The sequence below is a fragment of the Salmo salar genome, unplaced genomic scaffold (genome assembly GCF_965601325.2).
Source record: "Salmo salar unplaced genomic scaffold, fSalSal1 ptg000177l, whole genome shotgun sequence".
Classification (NCBI taxonomy): Eukaryota; Metazoa; Chordata; class Actinopteri; order Salmoniformes; family Salmonidae; genus Salmo; species Salmo salar.
In genome coordinates, this window is record NW_027675325.1 from 575,068 (window position 1) to 586,161 (window position 11,094).

Below are 11,094 nucleotides of genomic sequence, written 5' to 3' on the forward strand. Positions count from 1 at the left end.
TGGGGACTGAGGGTTATGAGAGAACCCCCACATCACTAGCTTCTCTTTATTCAACCTGCCATCTACCCACCTGGGGACTGAGGGTTATGAGAGAACCCCCACATCACTAGCTTCTCTTTATTCAACCTGCCATCTACCCACCTGGGGACTGAGGGTTTTGAGAGAACCCCCACATCACTAGCTTGCAGGTTCTGCAGCCTTGTAAAGATAGGGAGGGGACGACTGGGAGGCAGGTTGGCATTTATTGTCATGAATTACATTTTACATTTACATTTTAGTCATATAGCAGACACTCTTATCCAGAGCAACTTACAGTAGTGAATGCATACATTTCATACATTTTTTTTTTTTTTGTACTGGCCCCCACCTCTGGCGTTGCACACACCATGCTCTACCAACTGAGCCACAGGGAAGACTTGCCCTGGAGGTAGGTTGCCATTTATTGTCATGAATCTTGCCCTGGAGGCAGGTTGGCATTTATTTTCATGAATCTTGCCCTGGAGGCAGTTCAGCAAAGTATTCCCTAGCTGACACAGGCACAAAGTAATACAATCCGATTTTAATCCTAACCTCAACCCTAACCACACTGCTAATCCTTCCCTTAAATTAAGACCTTAAAACAACATTTTCCACAGCCAATTCTGACTTTGCAGCTGACATATCTAGAGGAAATCTCACAGTTCTGCCTCCAGGTCAAGATTCATGACAAACGTCAACATGAGACTGGGAGAAGCAATGTAAAATCAATAACTAAATTGTTTTCACAATTAACATGCTTTTTCTTGTTTCAAGTATGTTTTATTATGAAAAGTACAATATATCCATATATACTTGTACAACTATGGAGCGTATGTCCACATAATTGTACAATTAGTTTTTCCAACATAAAAGACAAGAAATGATCACATTGGTATTTTAACAGTGTTATTGTAAGAGTTTAAATGTTTAAACAGAGGATACATCTAAAACAGGATAAAACAAGTGCAGTATGTTGTGAGAATGTTACTTTAACGTCGACTCATAACGTCACACTATAACTTCATGGGAGTCTTGTGGAAAGACTGCATGTTGTTTTGGGTGGATTGAGTGACGTCTTCATCAACATTTTGCAGAATATTCCGGTAATATTTTCACCTCTTGTCGGCTGCAGACATTCATAAGGAGTTCCAGTAGTTTATTTGCCATTTGCAGGTATTAAAAGTAATACATACATTGTAATTCCTTGTTGGAGCTCTCTCACATACAGGACAGTACATACCAGAGGAGGCTGCTGAGGGGAGGACGGCTCATAATAATGTCTGGAACAGAGTGAATGAAATGGAACACATGGAAACCATGTGTTTGATACCATTCCACTTATTCCACTCCAGCCATTACAAGCCTGTCCTCCCTAAATAAGGTCCCACCAACCTCCTGTGGTACAAACACAAACAGTAAAATATATCATAATAAATGCAAAGTGGTAAAAGATCAGAAAATATTACAAGCCTGTCACGTGTGAGTGTCCAGTGTGTGTTTGTCCATTGTGTGTGTCCAGTGTGTGTGTTTGTATGTGTGTGTCCAGAGTGTGTGTGTGTATCCAGTGTGTGTGTGTGTGTGTGTGTGTGTGTGTATCCAGTGTGTGTGTATCCAGTGTGTGTGTGTATCCAGTGTGTGTGTGTGTGTGTGTGTGTGTGTATCCAGTGTGTGTGTGTGTATCCAGTGTGTGTGTGTATCCAGTGTGTGTGTTTGTGTGTGTGTGTGTGTGTGTATCCAGTGTGTGTGTCAAGCGTGTGTGTGTCAAGCGTGTGTGTGTCAAGCGTGTGTGTGTGTGTCAAGCATGTGTGAGTGTGTGTCAAGCATGTGTGTGTCCAGTGTGTTTGTCCAGTTTGAGTGGGTGGCCAGCGTGTGTGTGTGTGCCTAGTGTGTGTGTCTGTGTCCAGTGTGTGTGTGTTCCAGTGTGTGTGTGTGTGTCCAGTGTGTGTATGTCCAGAGTGTGTGTTTGTTCAGCATGAGTTCAGCGTGTGTGTGTGTGTGTCCAGTGTCTGTGTTCAGTGTGTGTGTGTGTGTTGAGTGTGTGTGTCCAGTGTGTTTGTGTGTCCAGTGTGTGTGTGTGTGTGTATCCAGTATGTGTGTGTGTGAGTCTAGTGTGTCTAGTGTGTGTCCAGTGTGTGTGTGTCCAGTGTGTGTGTGTCCATGTCCATTTTGTTTCCAGTGTGTGTGTGTCCAGTGTGTTTGTAAGTGTGTGTGTAAGTGTGTGTGTACATGTGTGTCCAGTTTGTGTCCAGTGTGTGTGTGTGTGTGTGCGTCCAGTGTGTGTGTGTGTGTGTGTGTGTGTGTGTGTGTGTGTGTGTGTGTGTGTGTGTGTGTGTGTGTGTGTGTGTGTGTGTGTGTGTGTGTGTATGTGTCCAGTTATTATTTCAGGGACACTGAAGAGCCAACATAATCAACCCTAAATCCTGGATAGAGGGGCTCAGTGAATGTGGAGGTGAATGTGATCAGGTGGGTCAGTGTGTCAGAGGAGGCTCTATAGAAGGACAAAGTGCCGGCTGACCAGTCCAGATACACTCCTACTCTGTGGGAGCTGGAGGAGGGGACATCTATGGTAGTGGGATTATTATTGTGCCAGGCTCTGTATCTGTTGTCAGAGCAGAACAGACACCAGGACTTGTCATTGTGTCCAAGCCAACAGTCATTAACCCTTCCTCTCCTGCTGATTCCTTTATATGTCACTCCTATAACAGCCCCCCCACTCCACTCTACCTCCCAGTAACAGCGCCCAGTCAGACCCTCTCTACACAGCACCTGTTCACAGTCCTCAAATCTCTCTGGGTGATCAGGATACGGCTGCTTCTCTGTCCTACATGTCACCTTTCTGTTCTCCTCAGACAGAGAGAGGCGTCTGTTTACTGTGTTTAGGTCCAGTGTGAGATCACAGACATCTGATGGATGAAACCAGACACAATATTAGAAATCATCATCATTCACATTAGAATGTTAACTCACTTTTCACTAATTCATTTAATGTAGATGTTTCTAGGTATCAAAAGGAGAAGTTAAGGTAACTTGAGACTTGTTGAATGATCATATGTTATACTGTATGGTAATATAATACACACTTATTCACAATAATTACACACACACACACTGTCATATCAAGTCTTTGTAAACGTTGGTGTCCCTGATTTCTGCTTCTGTAGAACTACAGATGATATTTAATATGACCAAGTCAGTAATGATGATGGTCTTTGACTTAACTTGAATTAAGACTTATTCTTAGTCATATTCTTCACAGCAGTCAACTTACATTTTCTAATCCCAGGTTTCATTCTGTTCTCTCCACCATGTTCCACACTGTAGCGGTAAGCAGAAAAACAGACAGTCATTGAGGGATACACCTGAACTCACACACACACACACACACACACACACACACACACACACACACACACACACACACACACACACACACACACACACAGTCAGCATATAACTTTGTCCAAGTGGTGGTCAGAATGTTTGTCTTAACTAGCCTGAGAAGTCAAACATGTCTGATATGAACATTGACATAAACCCTCTACATACTTGAGTTTCTCCAGTCTGCAGTGTGGATCCTCCAGTCCAGCAGAGAGCAGTCTGACTCCTGAGTCTCCTGGGTGATTGTAGCTCAGGTCCAGCTCTCTCAGGTGTGAGGGGTTTGACCTCAGAGCTGAGACCAGAGAAGCACAGCCTTCCTCTGTGACTAGACAGCCTGACAGCCTGCAAAGAGTCAAATCATATTAAAATCACACTGCTATTCTTTGGTGGTGAAAATAGTGGCAGTATATTTCTTCAACATATTCAGATACATCAGTGTCCTGAAAACTTCCACATCTATACATACATTAACGTACGTTAATATAAATTACAGATTGTCAAAGTTTTGCCTGCAGATAGAAACATGTAAAATACAAATATTTGAGTAGACTGACCAGACCAGTTTAAAAGCAGTATCAGTCAAAAGACAGACAGTGAGGTATCAGATTTAGATTGTATTGAGTATACAGTCCACACCATATCTATTTTGACAGTGAAGATAACATTTTAACCTCTTACATCTAGACGTTCCGCTAGCGGAACACCTGCTCCAATATCCAATGATAGGCGTGGCGCGAATTACAAATTCCTCAAAAATACAAAAACTTCAATTTTTCAAACATATGACTATTTCACAGCATTTTAAAGACAAGACTCTCCTTTATCTAACGACACTGTCCGATTTCAAAAAGGCTTTACAGCGAAAGCAAAACATTAGATTATGTCAGCAGACTACCCAGCCAGAAATAATCAGACACCCATTTTTCAAGCTAGCATATAATGTCACAAAAACCCAGAAGACAGCTAAATGCAGCACTAACCTTTGATGATCTTCATCAGATGACATACCTAGGACATTATGTTATACAATACATGCATGTTTTGTTCAATCAAGTTCATATTTATATCAAAAAACAGCTTTTTACATTAGCATGTGACGTTCAGAACTAGCATACAATTTACTAAATTACTCACGATAAATGTTCACAAAAAGCATAACAATTATTTTAAGAATTATAGATACAGAACTCCTCTATGTACTCGATATGTCCGATTTTAAAATAGCTTTTTGGTGAAAGCACATTTTGCAATATTCTAAGTACATAGCCCAGCCATCACGGGCTAGCTATTTAGACACCCGGCAAGTTTAGCCTTCACCAAAATCAGATTTACTATTATAAAAGTTTGATTACCTTTTGTTGTCTTCGTCAGAATGCACTCCCAGGACTGCTACTTCAATAACAAATGTTGGTTTGGTCCCAAATAATCCATCGTTATATCCGAATAGCGGCGTTTTGTTCGTGCATTCCAGAAACTATCCGAAATGGTAAATCAGGGTCGCGCGCATGGCGCAATTCGTGACAAATAAATTCTAAATATTCCATTACCGTACTTCGAAGCATGTCAACCGCTGTTTTAAATCAATTTTTATGCAATTTATCTCGTAAAAAAGCGATAATATTCCGACCGGGAATCTCCTTTTCGGCAAACAGAGGAAAATTCACAAAGACGGGGGCGGCCAGGGCACGCGCCTAAGCCCACAGTCCCTTGATCGGCCACTTGAGAAAGGCGATAATGTGTTTCAGCCTGGGGCTGGGATGACGACATTCTGTTTTTTCCCGGGCTCTGAGAGCCTATGGAAGACGTAGGAAGTGTCACGTTAGAGCAGAGATCCTTTGTAAAAGATAGAGATGGCAAAGAAGTTCATGAAATGGTCAGACAGGCCACTTCCTGTAAAGGAATCTCTCAGGTTTTGACCTGCCATTTGAGTTCTGTTATACTCACAGACACCATTCAAACAGTTTTAGAAACTTTGTAGTGTTTTCTATCCAAAGCCAATAATTATATGCATATTCTAGTTACTGGGCAGGAGTAGTAACCAGATTAAATCGGGTACGTTTTTTTATCCAGCCGTGAAAATACTGCCCCCTAGCCATAACAGGTTAAATGTGGCTCTAAACTCCAACATTTTGGATTTCAGATCAAATGTTTCATATGAGGTGACAGTATATAATGTCACCTTTCATTTGAGGATATTTTCATACATATCTGTTTCACCGTTTAGAAAAATGAAAGCACTTCATGTATCTAGTCCCCCTATTTAAAGAAGTCATATGCTTTCTGACCAATTCACTCATAGTGGCTTAAAGTAGTCACAAGTTGCGTATTTGATCCGATATTCCTTGAACGCAGCGACTACATCAAGCTTGTGACTCAAACTCGTTGATTGATTTTGCAGTTTGTTTTGGTTGTGTTTTGGGTTGTGTTTTGCCCAATATTAAAATGGTGGATGGTGTAACGTCTGCTTCCAGCTCACACTCTCAAACACGTAGATCCCCCTGAACGCAGCTCACTCTCCAGATCCCAGTCACCTGAATTCTGATCACCTGTTCACACACCTGTATGTCATTATCAAACTCTATTTAGTTCAGTTCTTTGCACCCCCATCATTGTGAAGTGTTGTTTGTTTTGTGACACAAGGCTGTTCGGAGTGCTGCATTTCCCGTAATTTACTCCTCCCGTGAATGATAGTTTTTGCCTGCCTCACTAATGATGCCTTTTGCCGTTTCCCTGCCTGTACTGTTGCCTTTTTGGACCCCCTGTGTATGACCTTCTGCCTGCCCCTGGACCCAGCTACCTGCCTCCTCCTGTGGTCCTTTACAATAAACACCTGCTGAGCCCTGCGCTTGAAACCAGCTCTCTGTCTCCCATCGTGTTCATTACAGATGGTGACTGGAGTCATTTTATTTACAAGTGAGTAGATAACATGTTTCTAAACACTACTAAAAGCATCCTGATGATGCCATGATTAAGAAAAATCATGAATGAATCATGAATAATAATAATGAGTGAGAAAGTTACAGAAGCTACAACAAAACATGCTAACCTCTCACCATTACCAATAACAGAGGCTACAACAAAACATGCTAACCTCTCACCATTACCAATAACAGAGGCTACAACAAAACATGCTTAACCTCTCACCATTACCAATAACAGGGGATAAAACAAAACATGCTAACCTCTCACCATTACCAATATCAGAGGCTACAAAAAAACATGCTAACCTCTCACCATTACCAATAACAGAGGATACAACAAAACATGCTAACCTCTCACCATTACCAATAACAGAGGCTACAACAAAACATGCTAACCTCTCACCATTACCAATAACAGAGGCTACAACAAAACATGCTAACCTCTCACCATTACCAATAACAGAGGCTGCAACAAAACATGCTAACCTCTCACCATTACCAATTTATTTATTTATTTCACCTTTATTTAACCAGGTAGGCAAGTTGAGAACAAGTTCTCATTTACAATTGCGACCTGGACAAGATAAAGCAAAGCAGTTCGACACATAACAACACAGAGTTACACATGGAGTAAAACAAATGTAACCCTCTCACCAGGCTTGAATATGACTCTCACAATATTAACATATGTAGAGTATCTCAGCAGCATGGGATGTTAGGTGAGAAGGACATCTCCAATAAGAATTCCTATTGTAAACTATCTAGGGTTATGACAATAGGGTATTAACTTCAGATGAAATGATTCTAGGTTTCTGTTATTGAATCAGGATAAACCATCCCATGCATTAAATTGAAACAATTAATGACTCCACCAAGGCAACATACATAACGTTCCATATGTGTATTAAAACATTTTCAAACACAAATACATGTTCAGACACAACATCAAAAGAAATAAAAAATAATAAACCCCAATGAGTCGTGCACAACCAGTGTCCAAATTAAGCACCTCACATTGTGGTTACTCACGACTTGGTAGATATTCCCTCAGCGAAGTATGGCAGTTCCATGCAGGTTTCCTCACAAACTCCAAGGCAAGCACAGCTACACATGCAGACAGTACTCCTTAGCCGTAACCGATATCCCCATGGCAACACGAAGTCGTTAAGCTTCCCAAGCAATTATCTCCCGGTGTCACACGATGCTAGGCTAACCTCTAGGCTGGCTAATACCTCCACGACGAGACGGTAGCTTCAGTCTTTACTAAGTTTTAGCTAAATTATAACAACTCTTTTATTAAATAAAACATGTATTTCCCTTCATGTCTTAGTAGCTATGGGTTTTGTTGTAGTTCTGTCGTCTTCTTTTATAATTTTTCTTCACCAACCGTCCTGAGGTAAAACGTCCATCCTTTCATCAACGTCTTTTTCCCTCCCGTTAACCAGGTCAACTCCCATTGGCCACAACTTAACAAGCGACCTTATTGCTCAAAACTTAAACTTCAAAGTAAAACAAACTATTCACTTATACATTAAATAAATATTTCTTCAAAAAGCATAATGCATTAACAACATTACAGTTTAGGAGCAATTCAATCATCTTTTAAATATAAAACCAATTAATTATAACAAATAAACTCAATACTTGGTTCAAACAAGAGTATTACACAAACATACAGTCAATAATACAGTAGAAAATAAGTCTATATACAATGTGAGCAAATGAAGTGAAATAAGGGAGGTAAAGGCAAAAAAAGGCCATGGTGGCAAAGTAAATACAATATAGCAAGTAAAACACTGGAATGGTAGATATGCAGTGGAAGAAAGTGCAAAGTAGAAATAATTGGGTGCAAAGGAGCTAAATAAATAAATACAGTAGGGGAAGAAGTAGTTGGGCTAAATTATAGATGGGCTATGTACAGGTGCAGTAATCTGTGAGCTGCTCTGGCAGCTGGTGCTTAAAGCTAGTGAGGGAGATAAGTGTTTTGAGTTTTAGAGATTTTTGTAGTTCGTTCCAGTCATTGGCAGCAGAGAACTGGAAGAAGAGGTGGCCGAAGGAGGAATTGGCTTTGGGGGTGACCAGAGAGATATACCTGCTGGAGCGCGTGCTACAGGTGGGTGCTGCTATGGTGACCAGTGAGTGGAGATAAGGGGGGACTTTACCTAGCAGGGTCTTGTAGATGACCTGGAGCCAGTGGGTTTAGCGACGAGTATGAAGTGAGGGCCAGACAACGAGAGCGTACAGGTCGCAGTGGTGGGTAGTACAGTGGGGGAAAAAAGTATTTGATCCCCTGCTGATTTTGTACGTTTGCCCACTGACAAAGAAATGATCAGTCTATAATTTTAATGGTAGGTTTATTTGAACAGTGAGAGACAGAATAACAGCAAAAAAATCAAGAAAAACGCATGTCAAAAATGTTATACAATTATTTGCATTTTAATGAGGGAAATGAGTATTTGACCCCTCTGCAAAACATGACTTAGTACTTGGTGGCAAAACCCTTTCTTGTAGTTGGCCACCAGGTTTGCACACATCTCGGGAGGGATTTTGTCCCACTCCTCTTTGCAGATCTTCTCCAAGTCATTAAGGTTTCGAGGCTGACGTTTGGCAACTCGAACCTTCAGCTCCCTCCACAGATTTTCTATGGGATTAAGGTCTGGAGACTGGCTAGGCCACTCCAGGACCTTAATGTGCTTCTTCTTGAGCCACTCCTTTGTTGCCTTGGCCGTGTGTTTTGGGTCATTGTCATGCTGGAATACCCATCCACAACCCATTTTCAATGCCCTGGCTGAGGGAAGGAGGTTCTCACCCAAGATTTGACGTTACATGGCCCCGTCTATTGTCCCTTTGATGCAGTGAAGTTGTCCTGTCCCCTTAGCAGAAAAACACCCCCAAAGCATAATGTTTCCACCTCCATGTTTGATGGTGGAGATGGTGTTCTTGGGGTCATAGGCAGCAATCCTCCTCCTCCAAACACTGCGAGTTGAGTTGATGTCAAAGAGCTCCATTTTGGTCTCATCTGACCACAACATTTTCACCAGTTGTCCTCTGAATCATTCAGATGTTCATTGGCAAACTTCAGACGGGCATGTATATGTGCTTTCTTGAGCAGGGGGACCTTGCGGGCGCTGCAGGATTTCCGTCCTTCACGGCGTAGTGTGTTACCAATTGTTTTCTTGGTGACTGTGGTCCCAGCTGCCTTAAGATCATTGACAAGATCCTCCCGTGGAGTTCTGGGCTGATTCCTCACCGTTCTCATGATCATTGCAACTCCACGAGGTGAGATCTTGCATGGAGCCCCAGGCCGAGGGATATTGAAAGTTCTTTTGTGTTTCTTCCATTTGCGAATAATCGCACCAAATGTTGTCACCTTCTCACCAAGCTGCTTGGCGATGGTCGTGTAGCCCATTCAAGCCTTGTAGGTCTACAACCTTGTCCCTGACATCCTTGGAGAGCTCTTTGGTCTTGGCCATGGTGGAGAGTTTGGAATCTGATTGATTGATTGCTTCTGTGGACAGGTGTCTTTTTTTAAGTTGCGGTTAGGAGCACTCCCTTTAAGAGTGTGCTCCTAATCTCAGCTCGTTACCTGTATAAAAGACACCTGGGAGCCAGAAATCTGTCGTGTCATTGGGGTACCATTAACCTGTTAGGGCTAGGGGGCAGCATTTGCACGTCTGGATAATTTTTTTTTACCCGATTTAATCTGGTTACTAATCCTACCCAGTAACTAGAATATGCATATACTTATTATATATGGATAGAAAACACTCTAAAGTTTCTAAAACTGTTTGAATGGTGTCTGTGAGTATAACAGAACTCATTTGGCAGGCAAAACCCTGAGACATTTTCTGACAGGAAGTGGATACCTGATGTGTTGTATTACCTTTAAACCTATCCCATTGAAAAACACAGGGGCTGAGGAATATTTTGGCACTTCCTATTGCTTCCACTAGATGTCACCAGCCTTTACAAAGTGTTTTGAGTCTTCTGGAGGGAGATCTGACCGAACAAGAGCCATGGAACGATGATGTCCCATTAGACACCTGGCGCGCGAGTTCATGTTGGGTACCCTCGTTCCAATACGTTATAAAAGAGTATGCATTCGTCCACCTTGAATATTATTCATGTTCTGGTTAAAAAAGGCCCTAATGATTTATGCTATACAACGTTTGACATGTTTGAACGAACGTAAATATATTTTTTCCCCTCGTTCATGACGAGAAGTCCGGCTGGCTTAGATCATGTGCTAACAAGACGGAGATTTTTGGACATAAATGATGAGCTTTTTTGAACAAAACTACATTCGTTATGGACCTGTGATACCTGGAAGTGACATCTGATGAAGAGAATCAAAGGTAATGGATTATTTACATAGTATTTTCGATTTTAGATCTCCCCAACATGACGTCTAGTCTGTATCGCAACGCGTATTTTTCTGGGCGCAGTGCTCAGATTATTGCAAAGTGTGATTTCCCAGTAAGGTTATTTTTAAATCTGGCAAGTTGATTGCGTTCAAGAGATGTAAATCTATAATTCTTTAAATGACAATATAATATTTTACCAATGTTTTCTAATTTTAATTATTTAATTTGTGACGCTGACTTGACTGCCGGTTATTGGAGGGAAACGATTTCCTCAACATCAATGCCATAGTAAAACGCTGTTTTTGGATATAAATATGAACTTGATAGAACTAAAAATGCATGCATTGTCTAACATAATGTCCTAGGAGTGTCATCTGATGGAGATTGTAAAAGGTTAGTGCATCATTTTAGCT

At 41.4% G+C, this 11,094-nt stretch overlaps 1 long non-coding RNA gene across 1 annotated transcript; it reads right to left on the reverse strand.

Moving 5' to 3' along the window:
* Positions 1–223: 223 nt before the first annotated feature.
* On the reverse strand, positions 224–10,392 carry LOC145867074 (uncharacterized). Its single transcript, XR_014383207.1, has 2 exons — positions 3,287–10,392; positions 224–2,921 (listed from the first exon to the last, which is right to left on the reverse strand). It is a non-coding gene; the product is annotated as an uncharacterized LOC145867074 (long non-coding RNA).
* Positions 10,393–11,094: the final 702 nt, after the last annotated feature.